The 16,340-nt window shown below is 41.9% G+C and overlaps 1 protein-coding gene and 1 long non-coding RNA gene across 3 annotated transcripts in view; one reads left to right on the top strand and one right to left on the bottom strand.

Moving 5' to 3' along the window:
- Tmem131 (transmembrane protein 131) overlaps positions 1-16,340 on the top strand; it is a 146,192-nt gene that overhangs the window by 29,507 nt on the left and 100,345 nt on the right. The window lies entirely within an intron of this gene.
- On the bottom strand, positions 3,626-8,078 carry LOC148003685 (uncharacterized). The gene is made up of 2 exons (XR_015629472.1): positions 7,154-8,078; positions 3,626-3,839 (listed from the first exon to the last, which is right to left on the bottom strand). It is a non-coding gene; the product is annotated as an uncharacterized LOC148003685 (long non-coding RNA).

Raw genomic sequence — 16,340 nt, 5'->3', positions numbered from 1 at the left:
TTGTGGTACCCAGTGCTTTAGATTGTCTCTATTCTTTTTCGGGTTGAGGGCAAACATATATATCTGGCCAAGTATTCTCCCACCGACCACATCCTCAGCCCTCTGCCACATTTGTCCTTTGGTGGTTGTAGCTCTTTTGTTTTGTTTATTGAGACAGGAGGGTGTTTTATGGCCTTGAACTCTTGTTCCTTCTGCCGTGATTCCTGAGAGCTGACTAGGATTGCAGGTGTGAACCACCCTACCTGGCTGCTTTTCTTATTTCTTTGAATGTCCCTGAATTTTAAGCCTGTGAAATTAAAGTTTATAATTGGCTCACACGTCAATGAGATCATAAAGTAGTCTCTCGCTCCCTGTCGTCTGAGCTAGCTGGTGCTTTCTGTTGATAGCTAGGAGTCAGCACCAAAAATGGTACCCAAGCTTGTACAGCAGCCAGGGCAGACTAGAGGGGAGGAGGAGGACACAGTGATGGTTGTGTGCTCACAAAGCAAAAGCTAGAGACAATGAAGTTTATATAAACAGCAAACCTGCTGTTCAGAGAGGCAGGAAGTACTTAGATATAGCCCCACTTTTGGTTTGGGGTCTTAGATTTTATTTGAAGCTACTAGATTTAGAACCTGTCCAAACCCAGTAGTTTCTTTTTTTTCTCTTTATAAAGTCTCTCACTTTGACTACCTGATTTTAGGATTCTGTTGAACAATTCTTCTAACTTAAAATTTATCAGAGATAAGCTATTAAAGAATGATAAGGAGTAAAACTATTGAATCATGTGTTTAAAAAGTATGTTTAATAGTATTAAAAGGTTAGTTTATATTATATGCTAAAGAAATATAATCTTTAAATCTTTTTTTAATTATAGTACACTCTCAATTTAATATTAAGCCTTCATGATAAACCTAAATGAGGCCCATGTTTTTCTAACTGCTTCAAGTCATTAATTTTACCAAAAGCCATTTTAACTGTTTAAATGTCTGTTTGTGCTTAATGTAAGTCTTTGCTGTCAGTAGCATTCCGTTGCCTATTCTGTTTTCTGCTTCTGTTCTGGGGCTATCTTTTGAACTTTAAAACAGTACAGTTCTTGCTACTCTTTCTTTCACTGGCTGTTCTTCCAGAGGTCCTGAATTCAAATCCCAGCAACCACATGGCGGCTCACAACCATCTGTAATAAGATCTGATGCCCTCTTCTGTTGTGTCTGGACAGATACAGCGTACTTATATATAATAAATAACTCTTTTTTTTTTTTTTAAAGATTTATTTATTTATTATATACACTGTAGCTGTCTTCAGACACACCAGAAGAGGGCATCAGACCCCATTACAGATGGTTGTGAGCCACCATGTGGTTGCTGGGATTTGAACTCAGGACCTCTGGAAGAGCAGTCAGTGCTCTTAACCACTGAGCCATCTCTCCAGCCCAAATAACTCTTTTTAAAAAGAGATTTATTCTTACTTTATGTGCATGGGTGTTTTTATGTATGGATGTTTGTATTATACTTGGCATTCAGAGCCTGCGGAGGCCAGAAGGAACTGACGGTATAGTTGTGTATCACCATGTGGGTGCTGGAAACTCAACCTGGGTCTACTGGGAAAGCAGCCAGTGCTCCTGAGCACTGAACCACCTCCAGGTTTCCAAGTAAAAATTAATAGACTATCCAACTTTGCCATAATTTCTCATTGAAAAATACTTTAATCCATTCACCACCTTTATCAGTGGTTATTGTGTGCTCGTGCCAAAAGGTTGAACCTTCCACAAGTAAATAAATGCCACTTCCCTGAATGACTAAGGGTGGATGCCATCATTATCATATGGCCTACTTCTGGCTTTCTGGAGGGATGAGAACTTCCAAATAGTAACCAATTGGAAACATGGACATTGTGTACTGGGAGAAAACGCTTCCTGTAGTTGATATAAGGCAGTTACTTGGAATCTTCTTAAAATATTTGCATAAAAACAACCAAAGAAATCCTGTATATAATGTGGGAAGGAATATTGACTTTATAAAAGTAGATATATCAAAATAAAATTAATGAAGGACGTTTGAAGTTTCTTTGTGATCTTTTGGCTACAAGTCTTGGCTTTCTCTCCTGTGCTTACTTAGTATATTCTAATTTTTAAATTAACAGAGTAATTATGTGGTTCTTCTGTCAAATCACTTCTCTTACTGCTGCACAGTATTCTGTTGTGGGATAAAGTTATCATACAGTTGTCAACCATTTGCCCGTGGGCAGAAGTGTGGTTGTCACCTGTAAACATCCATGTAGAAGTCACTAATGTCTGTCTTGTAGAGATGCCTAAGAATGGCATGTGTAGGGATAGATGCACACTTACCCTTTTCAGAAGCTCGACTTGCTTTCCAGAGTGGCTGCACTAGGGTACTGCATTAGGGTACTCTCATTTACACATTTACCCTCAGTCAGGTGTGTGTACAGTGACGACACCCAGCTTGGCAGATGGGTAAGCTCATTCGTAAGCTCACTAAACTAGTGTGGAGTTTTCTCTGGTGACTGGGGATCTTTGTTGTTAGTTTTGAGACAGTGTCACGTAGTTCACCAACTCTTGTGCAGTTCTGCCGGGGCCTCCCAAGTGCTGGGCTGACAGACAAAAGTGACTCCTCCCAGCCTGAGTAGCAACAGATGAGCGTCTTTTCATGTGCTTACTTTGGGCATTCACCCTGCCTTTACCTAGTGCTGTTCAAATCTTTTCTGCATTTTAATTTTGAGTTTTCTTGTTCAAAGCTATATTTATATATTCTAAATACATTTGTATCTAATCCAGATGTATATCTAATCCACCATTTTCTGGTCTGTGGCTTGTATTTTTACTATAGGTTTTAGAAGAGTAAACTTTTTTATTTTAATCATATTTGACTTTTTTCCTTTCAGTTCATGGTTGTACATGCATATGTTCATGCATTAAAACTTCAAACCTCAGGCTCACTAACATTTCTTCCTAAGTTGATTTCTAGTCTTAGAATTTTAGATCTCACATTAAGCTTTAGTGTCCCAGTTGATGTTTGTAAGTACTGAGTTCTGGACATTTCCTTGACTGTATGGCTGTCCATCTTCCTATGGCTTATTGAACATACTGAGTTGCCACAACATCATCATCAAAAACTCACTTGGCCTGTGAGGTGGGTTTGTTTTCTGAAGTCTGTGTTATCTGTTGTGTTTATGTCACTGTGACTTAATGACTGTGGTGTTAAGAAACCATTAGAAGAGTTAAGACACCTACCCTCTTTTGCCTTTTTTCAAAATTCTTTTAGGTTCTTTATTTTTCCCATCTGATAAAATCATCTTTTAGATTTCTACCCCCCCCCAAAAGCCTGTTAAGATTTTGAAAATAAATTTTATATTATCTATTATGTATGTGTATATGGTGGAGGAGTGCATGCGACTCACACATGGGGGTCAGAGGGCACCTTGTGAATAGCCCATTAAGCCTCACCAAACCCCTAACCACTGAGCGTCTGTCTCCCTGGCTCCTAGAGCCCTGAAGTCAGTACTGGCTTCCTAGGTAACACATGTTCTTGGCGCTTACATACCAGCGGCTGTATCTGCATGTGTGATTGCACAGATGGGGCAGTGATCCCCGCTTTTATCTCTTTGGATGAACCACTGAATCAGAAAATGGGTTGAGGATTTTATTTTCTTCTGGTTTCTAGTACAGTTCACTTACATGATTTTTTTCCGTTGAGAGGGGCTGGAGAGGCAGCTCTATAGTTCCAAGTGCTGTTGATCTTGTAGAGGACCTGGGCTTGGTTCCCAGCACCCGATGGTGGTTCATGAGCATCTGTGATCCCAGGTCCAGGAAATGGATGCTTTCTTCTGATCTTGAAGGGAACTGGGAATGCACATTGTACACATACGAAACACTTAGACACATAAAATGCAAAATTTAAGTTAAAAAAATATTTGGAAAATTCATCATGAGTCAGAGTAGGCCTATAGGTACTTTTTTGTTTTTTTTTTTTGTGAAAAGGCTTTTTGGTATATATAGAACTATTCAAAAATAACCTTTGTGTGTGTGTGTGTGTGTGTGTGTGTGTGTGTGTGTGTGTGTGTGTGTGTGGTGCTGAACATTGAATAGTCTCAGAGTTACGGTAGGCGTATGCTGGACTGCAACCTCAGCCCAATCGTTATTTTTATTATTTCTTCCACTTAGACTGTAAGCTACTCTTCATTTCTAGTTCCTCAGTCATTTGGGGCAGAGGGTGTAAGAAAACATACAAGATATGGATTATCTCATGTTTTGAATGTAATATTATATATTATATTCTGTTTATGTGACATAGATATTATAGCTATAGAACACATGTCTACTATTTATTATTAGATGTTGTATAACACACAATAAAAATCCCCCTTTAGTAGCTAAAACTGACACAAGTGGACCATTTAGCTGACACTTTCTGGAGTTTTTGTTGTTGTTTTTGAGACAGAGTCTCTTATGAACTCATTGTAGATCAAGCTGGCCTCAAACTCAAAGAGATCCTCCTGACTCTTCCTCCCCAAGTGCTGTGGTTAGAGGCATGTGCCACCATGTCTGGCTTTAACTGACATTTTTAAGATAGCTGTAACACCACTGTTCTTACAAATATGTCAAAAGCTTATTGTTTTTTAACTTTTATTCTTAGTGAATTTCAGCTCACACACCCCAATCCCACTCATCTCCCTGTCCCTTCCTATCCACCTTCTGCCCTTGCAACCTCCTCCCGCAATAAATAAATAAATAAATAAATAATAAATAAATAAATAAATAAATAAAGTAAGTGCTGGAGAGATGGCTCAGTGGTTTAAGAGCACTGGCTGGTCTTCCAGAGGTTCTGAGTTCAATTCCCAGCAACCATGTGGTGGCTCACAACCATTTGTAATGGAATCCGATGCCCTCTCCTGGTGTGTCTGAAGACAGTGACAGTGGATTCACATACATGAAATAAATAAATCTTTAAAAAAATTAAAATTAGGGGCTGGGGATTTAGCTCAGTGGTAGAGCGCTTACCTAGGAAGCGCAAGGCCCTGGGTTCGGTCCCCAGCTCCGAAAAAAAGAACCAAAAAAAAAAAATTAAAATTAAAGCAAGATATTTTGTTGTGGAAGTTGTAGTGTGTCACACTGTATACCCTTTGTCCACATTTTTTTTATGGTTTGAGGCCTCTGGCTTCTGCTACACTGTCAATACTGGATTCTCACCGGGACTCCTCCCAGATTTCCTGTTGTTGCCCTCTGTCATGGAGGTCCTGCAGCTTTGGGTCTGCAGGACCAGCCCCTTCACATGCTCCAGCAGTTCACAGATGTTGTAAATGTTGGGCAGGCCAACTCAGAGCCCTGGATCTTGGCCTGGGTGGTGGCTGAGCTGGTCAGCCTGCTGGTTCTCCCTCACCTATACCTCCAGGGCCTGCTCTCCAGCACTGTTCCAGTGCCCCATGAGCTTGCTGGATAGCACAGCTAACAAGGGGTGTGGCCTGCTATCCCGCTCAGGACCAGCTCACCCACTTCCCCTACCACCAGGGTCAGCTCTGCTGGGCTGCCCAGCAAGGTTCAGGGTCTTCTCTCCCAAGGGTTGCAGCCATTGAGGGATGGCACAAAAACCTTATTATTCTTGTCACAGTTAATTTGTGGTAGCAGTAAGGACACCAGTCACCATTGTAACCAGCATTTCCTACTTGGCATACTTAAATGAATCTACTGCACCTTGATATGTCTTATAAAAATATGTGCAGCTATCTAATGTTAGGGTTTTTAATGTCTTTTTTTTTTTTTTTTTTTTTTTTAGTGCCTTTTCTCTTTGTAAATGTACTCCCTCCCCCTTCTGTAACAAGAATTTGTAATCCTCTCCTTTACTCTCTGGTGTGTTAGACTATCACTGCTGGTCTAAACTTGTTTGGAGTAATTTCAGGCTTATAAAAGTATGGGAGGAGCACGCTGCACAAGTAGATGGGCAGGCGCTGTTGAGAGTTTCCACAACTGCTTTATTGTTTGCTGCTCACTTTCCCTCACCACATGCAGGTGTTAAGGGCTGCAGGCTTGGTAAATGGCTTGCCCTGCAAGCATGGGAGTCTAAGCCACTCACCCCCAGCACTCCTGTGAGAAAGCCAGGCACAGTGGCCCATGCTTGTAATCCCAGCACCAGGGAGGCTCACCGTCCTCCCAACCTGGCCTGTTTGGTGGGCTCCAGGCCAATGAGAGAACCTGTCTCGACAGCAAACACCCAAGGTGCACGGCTCCTAAGGCACAACATCTAAGGCCGTCCTTGCCTTGCATGCACATCCAGACAAGCTCATGAAAGAACTATTAAGTGTGAAGTTATAGGGTATACATTATCTTACCCCCATGCTTATATAGTATTTAAAATGTAATTAAGGTAAATTTTGTAGAAAGATTTAGGAAACAGCTCAAAACAGTTTTTGGTTGTTGACTTACAATCTTGAGAGGCTTGGGTTGCCACTCAGTGGTAAAGAGCTTGCCTGCCTAATAGGGCATGGTCTTTGGTTTAAAACCCACCACAAACAGCCGCATTCCACCCACCCCCTCTTGAAACAAAGCAAAACAAAACAAAGAAAAAAGGTTGATCAGAGCCTCCGTGCGCACACTTGTAATCCTGCACTTCAGAGGTTGGGCCAGAAGAGCATATTTCAGGCCAGCTTGATCTACAAGGTGAGTTCTTTCTTAAAAAACAAAACAGCAAAAACCCAAGGGCTGGTTATGTAGTTCAAAGGCAAAGCTGAGCCGGACTGGCTCTACTGCTTCAGTTCTGGTCACCTGTTCCAGAGACTCACTTCCTTGCCACCATGTCTGAGCCTGGGCGAAGGCTGTACTTACAGGGGTTTGCTTTCTGATCCTGGCCCTTTATAGGATTCTTACTGCCCTCATTTTACTCATGGTCTTGTTCTAAACGGAGTACAGATTGTTGTTGTGGTTGTTGGTGTTATTGTTGCTGCTGGTGGTGGTGGTGGAGTGAGAGAGAGTGTGTGTGTGTGTGTGTGTGTGTGTTTTGTTTTTGAGACAGGGTCTGTAAGCCTGGGTGGACTAGAACTCATCATGTAGAGCAGACTGGCCTCAAACTTGCAGCAATCTTTCTTTCTACCTGTTTTCTGCCAGTATTACTGGTGTCTGCTACTGTGTCCCCTGACTGAGTTTGTTAAGGCCCTTATTAGTACCAGTGGGAGGATCCTTCCAGCCCCAGGTCACATCCTGTCTCCTCTGGCTCTCCCTCCACCTTCTGTCTCCTTTAGCACTGTGTTGCTCTCAGCTTCAGCTTCTGGTCCTCTTGTCATTGTGGTTTCAAGACCTCTGCTGTGGACAGCCAAATGGTGCAAACTGGAACACCAAACTTTTTATTCCCTTTAAAGTCAATGGTTATTTGTGTTTCTTAAAAAAAAAAAAAAAACATGGTGAGAAGATTTTAAAGTTCTGAAAGGCCTATGATGTCATTTTGGAGTTACAGCGGGTGATGGGCATCAGCAACGGCTCTGTACGGTCTGGGGGGCTCCTGCCACCATCTCTGTTCTCAGGCCTCACTTCACAATGCTCTGCAGGGTCTGGTTCATCACCAAGGACATAGGAATAGGCTCACAGCCATCCTGTCCTCGGCATTCCAGAAGAGAAGCTGGCGCTCAGGGAGCTGTGTGCTTTGAGACTATTCCCAGGGTTGTGCGGAGCCCTCCTGCAGGTGACAAGGACGCATGTGGGAGGAGCAGCAGCCAGGCTCTCTCTGTCACCTCTTTAGGCTTTGTTGCTTTGTTGCCGCAAAACAAGGGCCAGTGCTTTAGTAAACATGTCAGAAATAGTTTCCTCTAATAGTTAGATGCCCTACAGGATGAAATAGTTTTAGATTAAAAACAAACCTGAAACACCTTGAATCTCTGACCCATGTTCCTAGGGTCCAAACTTTCTACAGAGACGGCTCTGTGTACCATCAAAGCTGTCCAGGTGGAGCCTCATAGGGACTCGGCGTACAGGTCACGTAGACAGTTCTTTGGAAATGAACCTTTGAAGGTTTGCCAGGCCTTCCTGCCTCCCCGGTGACTGCCAGCTCGTTCCCACCACGGAGGTGACTGTGGCGATAGAGTTGTCACAGTGCCAGAGAGAAGACAATGGGAGCAGAGCCAGGTAAATGCCACCAGTTCCACTGGGCGTTCTGGTGTCTTTTAGAATGCCAGCCAGCACTCTTTCAATTGTTTATCCCTTTTTGTGAAAGAAAGGTTTTTCAGAGCTCTTCAGTGGCACCATTTTCATAAAGGGCACCAAACAAACATTTGAAAGTCAAGATACTGTCACAGGTAGTCTGTGTTGATAGAAAGCTGTCCTGAGATTTTCATAGGATTTGTTTTAAACTCATGGATCTGTTGAAAAGATTGGACATTTTTACTTTCTCAGCCATTGAATCTGACATGTTTGCCCATTTAGACTTTTTTTAAAAGTATTTTTCCATCTGAAAATATTTTTAAAATTTTTGATTTCTTGCATGTAGGTAATGTGCTTCAGTTTTTTCAGCCCCTGTCATCGTTCTCTTCCCCACCTTGCAATTCCCACCAAACCCTTTCTTCCCATAAAGGCCATTTCCTCCCCTGACCCCCACCCCCACCCCACCATGTGTTGTTGCTTTGTGACCCACTGAGTAGTCCGGGCACTTTCGGGATGGATGGGGAGTTAGCACTGGAGCAGGGCCGCTTACCAGTGGCTGTATCACTAATTATGGAGGCTTTGGCTTCTTTTGTCATCTTTTTGTAGATTTCAGTATCTGTGTACTATATGGTAGCTAAGTGTTTTATTTTATTCGAATAATTTCTCACCTATTTATATTGATATATTGAAATGTGATTCTATTTGGGGATTGAGTTTGTATTTGCAACTTTGCTAAATTTACTTATTCTAAGTCGTGCTCTCTCTTCCTTTAGTATTACAAATATATTTATCTAATCTGCAAATGGAGATAGTTTTATTTCTTTGGAAAAAAAGTTGTTTTAGTCTTCTTGTGTGCAGGGTTTCTGGTAGCATGTTGAACAGAAGTGTCATCAAGAGCTTCGGATGATGCACTTAAGCCTTGCTCAGAGGCCACCTGCAGGCTGAGGTTGGGGCAGCCCCAGCCCCCTGCCTGGCAGACCACTGCTGTAAATGAGCACAGGGCTGTGCTTCTGACTATCTTAGTTATGTATGAGGATGGCTGTGTGGATCATTTCAGTTCTTCTGACTGTTGATAGTTACATAGGAGGATGATTGAGTTTTAAGTTTTGAGTCAGGTTCTATACCTTGAACAAAGGCTTTGGTTATAGCATTGATTCTCTCTACATTGCTAGAATCATTTTGTTAAATAATATGTTGTTTACATTAAATTAATTTGTTCTATAGATTTAAAGTAACATTTAATTTTACACTTGTAAGTATTTTTAAATACATGACCTGGTAACAGTAGTTACATAGACAGTTGCTAGGCAACCATCATTAGTATCTACTTCTAAAAGTTTCATTACCCCTGATCCTAAAGGAGACTAAATATCTGTTAATAGTTAACTTACCACCACCACCACCCAGTTTCTAGTGCTTTTATATCCATTAATTTGACTACTTTAGATACTTGATATAAGTAGAATTAGAATAGTTGAACTTGTGTGTCTGGATTATGTCCCCTACATAATGCTTTCTGACTGATGCTTCTTGGTTTTATTTTTTATTTATTTATTTATTTTTTGGTTCTTTTTTTTTGGAGCTGGGGACCAAACCCAGGGCCTTGCGCTTCCTAGGCAAGCGCTCTACCACTGAGCTAAATCCCCAACCCCTGCTTCTTGGTTTTATGTTGTGCTTTTGTTGGTCCATTCATTTGCGGTGGACACTTTGACTGTTCCTGCTTGGGTCTTCTGCTAGTCTCTTCCTTAGCAGGCAAGGGAGCCATCTACTTTCCTCACAGATCTGAAGCTGCTGTTGTGGGTGGTGGCATCTGTAACAGTGTAGTTTCAGAGCCACTCCAGTATCATTTGCTCTACCTGTTCTATAGGGCGCTGCTCCCGCCCCACTGATTTCAGCTCATAGCAGGGTCAGGGAGGCGTGACAGTGTACGTTTCTGTGTTCTGGTGTATTTCTCATGCTTAGGTTGCTAAAAGTAGTTGGTGATTTCAGGAATTCATTTTAAATGTTATAAATTAACTTTATTGATTTTTATTTTATGTATATGAGTACACTGTTGCTGTCTTCAGACACACCAGAAGAGGGCATCAGATCCTATTACAGATGGTTGTGAGCCACCATGTGGTTGCTGGGTTTTGAACTCAGGTCCTCTGGAAGAGCAGTCAGTACTCTTAACCACTGAGCCATCTCTCCAGCCAACTTCATTGATTTTTAAATGTGAATTAAACACTCTAAAGTAAAGTGAAAATTAAATTATGCCATTTAACATAGCTATAAAATTACTCTGTAAAGCTTTTTGGTTTGGGTTTTGGTTTGGACATGTTCTTGCTGTGTAGCCCAAGCAGGTCTCACATCCATGATCTCTCTGTCTCATCCTCCTCAGTGATGTGACTGCAGGGGTTCGCTGGAAAACTTTTGTTTATTTAAGTTTTAGATTGTTAAATCCTGTACATATGCATTGTGTAGGATTACATTTTGCATTTTAGCAAACAATACAGAGAATAGCCTTTTTTTAAGAGGGTGGCAACGCTGAGGGTTTTGATGTGAATTTCATAACCCTAGTTATGTGCATATGTAATAGTTCAGTCTCATAGCAACAATTGATAGCCCTACAGGGAAATGGACAATCAGTAGTCACACTGGGAAAATTGATCCCAGCAGTTATTGATGAGCTTTAAGTATAGCACAGGTTTAAAGAGCTCAATAACACACACTCACAGATACTCCCTGTTCAATTTCTTCCAAGCTGAAAACCCAACTCTGGTTTTCGTTTGTTTTCTTATTGCAGTGGTATACTTGAAGCCAGTGTAAGGGCAAACATGGTGAACCATACCTGTAATCCAGACAGTCAGGAGGCAGAATCAGGAGAATAGCAAAGTTCAGGCCAGCATGGGCTATATAGAGAATGATAGTCAAACCTTGTCCCAAGAGAAGGTTAGAAAGATAGCTCAGTCGGTGAAATGCTTTCTTAGAGAACCCAGGACTGCTAGCCCATGATGGCAGGCCCACAGTGGCCTGGGCCCTCCTCCATCAATCTCTAACTAAGAAAATGCCTTACAGCTGGATCTTATAAAGGCATTTCTCACTCGAGGTTCCCTTCTTTCAGGTAACTCTAGCTTGTGTCAAACTGATGTAAAACTAGCCAGCACACACTTGTAATGATGCTGCTGGGAAGGAGACTGGGGCCTGAGGCACTGGCTCAGCCAGTTCCAGATCTAAGAGACACTGTCCAAAAAATGAGGAACATACTGAAGAATGACATAGGAGATTTTCTTCCACACCAGCATACACACACACACACACACACACACACACACACACACACACACACACACCTTAAACAAGTTGACTTTGCACTTTAAAATGGTTTTTATTGTTGTTGTGTGCACGTGCGTATGTACATGGGGAATGCACACATGTGAAGGTCAGAGGACAACTCTGCAATTAGTTTTTATCCCATCTTTATGTGGGTTCTGGGGTTCAAACTCAGGTTGCTAATATTGAACCTAAAATTTGCTGGAGAAAAAGCATTTTACATCTTTGGACCAAACTTGAAGTCAGCTTTGTTACATATTAAATACTGTCCAACAGATGGACTTTGGTCAGGACAAGACTCTGGAACTTCATGCTGAGTGGCCTCAAGACTCGTGTTACAGGGGCTGTAAAGACAAACCCATGGGCCACCGTACTTTCCTAGGAGGCTTTGTTATTTTCCCAGAACTTCAATTCCCAGCATCTCAGGAGGTTAACTGGTCCTTGGGTAAGTGGGGCTTGCAAGTTAATTTTGGGTATTACATCCCGCCCCCTTTGTGTCTTGGATCAAATTCTTGTGATAGATACTTGGTTATTTTGGATTTAATAATATCAGCTTAATGGTACCAATATGGGTTAGCATTTACTTATTGTATCAGTGATGTAAGAACCAGCAGTAATTAGCAGAGGCAAGAGGGCTAAAGTCCCTGTGATGGCAGACATCAGAGTTACGATCCAGAAAGAGTCTGGAAATGGGCGGGGGACCAGCCAGCTCTCCTTTTTGTAGTTACTTGATTTGAGTACAACCAGATTATAACCCTGAATGGTTTGTACAGAAACAACAGTTTAAAAAGCCATATAATACCTGTTTGTTCTACAAACGCAGACCAAGTGCCCTACAATATTGTAGAACTATTTTAGTTAACAAATCTACCAGTTGACAAATCTGGGCCCACTTTTCTGGTATGTCAGTTAGCTGACAGTAACCATTTTGTCCTGTCTTCTGGGGAGTTTCCCTTTGACTTAGCATTTCAACCTGTGGCGGTGGGATGAGTACTCTATTCTATAACTCCCAGCTGACCTTAGGGCTCATTGCTGCCAGGGTCCAGGAGAGCTGGGCAATGAGGCATTTATCAGAAGCATCTGATTAGCTGAGCCAGCTGGAGAGACGGAGCAGTCACATAGGCTGGACTGGTTCATATCAGCTTTCTGCAAAGTCCAGAGCTCAGCACTTTGCAGTCCACAGGGGTTCCCTGGATGGAGCCTGACAGGAAGTGAAAATCTGCTGAGACAAACATAGACTAGGGACGACATTAAAATCTCCTAATAACTGGGGAAGGGGAGGAATCCAGTCTCAGGAATAGACAGGTGCAGAAACTTAGGCTGTACTTAACTGGTGGCAGGTGGAGCCAAGTCTTATGACTTCTTTGACCCTCTGAAGCTTACCTGACCTTTTAGTTTACAATATTAGTGTTAATTGTACTGAAAACTACATCATAGAAAAAGCAGTTAATAGGTGTCTGTAAGGCAGCAGGAGTAGGGACCTGTGCCTTTGAGTCCTGGCAAAAACTTTATGCTAAAAAGCATGAAAACCTCTTACATTCTTTCCTCTGTCCAGAGAGCCAGGTATGTGGGTTGGACAGAGGTGTTTTAGCCCGGTGAAAAGTGTCTTTAAGTTTATATTTAAAGGACAACCAGAGAAAACTCAAGTTGTGAGCTTGTGATGACTAGCAAGCAGTCAGTGCTCTGCCAGTTTGCAAAATCTACTGATGAGTGTTAACATTCTGAACCTTCGCATCTCAGAGGAAGAGTGCCCAGGAGGACAAGGAAGCAGACGCTTTTATAAATTACTTTATATATCTTAGATTATCATTGAGACCCTTAGGACTTATTTAAGCTTTTATTATCCTAAAACCTTCATACACCTTAGAACAATTTTTTTTTAAATCTAACCATTTATGAGAGACATGAAGTTATTATTGAAAACAGTCATTGTAAAGCATGTTCCTTTCGTGGAAAGTTACACCTGAAACCTGTTGATCCTTTAAAATGAAGCCTGTGAGCAAGGCAAATCTGTGTCCTTTTCTTAATAAGAGACCTAGTAGCTTTAACTAATGAACTAACAAGATATCTGGCTACAGCCTTGGGGGAAGGCGCTGACAAAGCTATAGTTGTCTTAGCTGTCAATATGATCAGGGATCTGAGAAGGATAAATTACAATCATGACCTATGTATCAGTTAAAATAATAAACTAGTTCATAGTCACTACCTAGACAGTCATCCCAAGGCTCTTGTGGTCTCCATGGTATTGAGGCAATCTGGTCCAATGGCCCATTGTCTTCTTGGAGACCCTGGGGGTCACTGTTAGGATCTGGGAGTCTCTGCCATAGTAAGTTTAACATCTTAAATGCCATACTCAGGTTTGAGGACAGATAGAGGCCTATACCTATATAGATGAGCTAAATAATCCTTGTTTGTTTCCAGACCTTGAAAACATGCATAGAAAGATAAATAAAGCCCTTTTCTGTAATCAATTACATAATGCTTAGCGTAACTGAAAGTATAATTCAGAGCATATCAAAGCTTAATCATCTTTAACAGTTTATAATAAGAATAATGATTTTTGAATTGAAGCTCTTCCAGTATCAAGATAAGACTTTTTGGGGGGGGGGTCTTTTTTTCGGAGCTGGGGACCGAACCCAGGGCCTTGTGCTTCCTAGGCAAGCGCTCTACCACTGAGCTAAATCCCCAACCCCTAAGATAAGACTTTTAACTCATAACACAGTTCATAGAGACTGGGAATTTCCTGATCCTTGCATGCTAAACCATTATAAAACACAGCAGTTTACTTTATGACTCTGTTTACCAAAATAGCTAGGGCTTATTAACAGTGCTGCAAAAGCAAGGGGGTTAGACATATATCCCTAAATCAGACTCTGTTAGCCTGAATAGACCTTAAGTAAGGAGGACATCCTCTTAAGCCAGAGGTTCTCAACGTTTTAGTGTTGAGTGTTTAACACAGCTTTGCATGGCGTGGAACCCTCTGACCACCAAATCCTCTCCTTGGTATTTCAAAACTGTAATTTTGCTGTTCCTATGAATCTCAATGTAAACATCCAACACGCAGACAACCCTAGGCTACCCCTGTGGTCTTTGACTTCAAGGAGTCCTGATCATAGGTTGTTCCTAGTTCTTTGTCATTCTGCTTAAGGTCGTCATTGTCTTACCGTAACATAAGATAGAAATACTTCAGTTTCTGATGTCTAGCTGTAGCATTTTTAATAAGTCTATTAAGATCATATATTAACAAAACATTATAATAATATCTTATATATTTTAAAATGTTCCATAGCCTTACAAATTTAAACATTTTTTAAAGTTCTTTCTTTAAAATATCTAGTTTTTAAAATAATTTTTTTGTGAAACTCCAAAACTTTCTTTTAAAGCTTAAAATCTTTCAACTACATGTTCTTATAAAAATAAAGTTCCTTTTTAAACAGTGAAGACACAGAACACAATCAGAATTTTTAGAATTCAAAGCCAAGCTCTAACATAGACTTTAAAAGCAGGCCTTGGTCTGAAAAGGGGTGAGCCACAACCTAATTCCAGAGCCAGATTCTCAGTAAATGGAACAGACAAAGCAACCTTTAAGGTCACACAGTCAAGCAAATGCAGCAACTGGCTGACTGTGACAGCAGCAGCCTAGCCATAACCAAGACCCATGGAATACAGTGAGCTCCAGCATTTAAGGGAGAGCAGTTGGAGACAAGCATGCGGCAGCCTTATCCTGAGCCTGATGCAGTTCTGACTGAGCTCCATGTTTGCAAGAAAACTTACAGGCACATCAGAAGTCACAGACCTCCACACACAGAAAACGAGCAGACAGCACTTTTCCTATCTGCCCCACTGTTGGAATTGCAGTGGAGGAGCACTTCACTGGTTGCTGAATCCCATTTTCACAGACACAGTAGCGGGATTGGCTGCTGGCTTCCCTTCAGGCACTCTGGGTTTTCTAAAGTTGCTCTCTGGTCCCAAGCATTGCATCTTGAGTCCCACGTTCCCAAAGGCTCCACCAATTTAGGGGTGACTTTTCTAAGAGCAGATAGTGAGACCCAGGCTGGAGATAGAGCCATGAGTGCAGGCTCTCTATTGCCCAGAGTCAGAACACAGAAAGACAGACCAGACAAGACATGACCAGACCCGGCAGTTAACATTTGGAGCCCTCTGCTTCAGAGGTCACTGGTGCTCGTTGACTGCTAAGGTACCAGGCTTCTCTGAGCACTAAACTTTCAAAACTTTGTTCTTTGTCATATTTTGGCTCCCAGTCTCACTAGGGGGTCACCAGGGAGGGAATCTGGTGGCTCTGACTGAACTCCCTAATTAACCAGAAGTAACCAGGGGCCGTGAGGCCATAGACCCCATCAGGCCTCCCCCTTGCCAGATCGGGAGCCACCAGAACCAGAAGCCAGGTGGACAGATGTCGTAGAAAGCTAAAACAACAAAGGCTTCTATGACTTCCAAAAAAGAGAAGCCTCCATTTAAAAAAAAAAAAAAAAGTGTCCACAAAGTGGAAAGCACTTCCCTGAGGCCTTGGGTCAGCTGGGTTAGCCATCCCAAGGTGCGTGCACTCCTGGGTAGTTCATCTCACAAGGACCCTTGAGTGAAGAGCAAATTTTGGGTACAGTTATCTCACTGGGACCTCCAAATGAGATTTGCTGGAGAAAACTGAATTCTACCTTTTGGGGCCAAATTTGAAGTTAGCTTTCTTAAGTGTTAAATACTGACCAAGAGATGGACTTTGTTCAGGAAAGTTCCATTCCCTGAAACTGCCAGCTGAGTGGCCCTGAGACGCATGCTGCGTGGGTTATAAAGACAAACCCATAAGCCACCATACTTTTCCGTGAGGCTTTTGTTGTATTCCAAGAACTATTAACTCCCAAGCATCCCAGGAAGTCACCTGCTCCTTGGCTA

This window comes from Rattus norvegicus, chromosome 9, assembly GCF_021556685.1.
Source record: "Rattus norvegicus strain SHRSP/BbbUtx chromosome 9, alternate assembly SHRSP_T2T, whole genome shotgun sequence".
Taxonomy (NCBI): Eukaryota; Metazoa; Chordata; class Mammalia; order Rodentia; family Muridae; genus Rattus; species Rattus norvegicus.
This window is presented reverse-complemented; position numbering and strand designations above follow the sequence as displayed.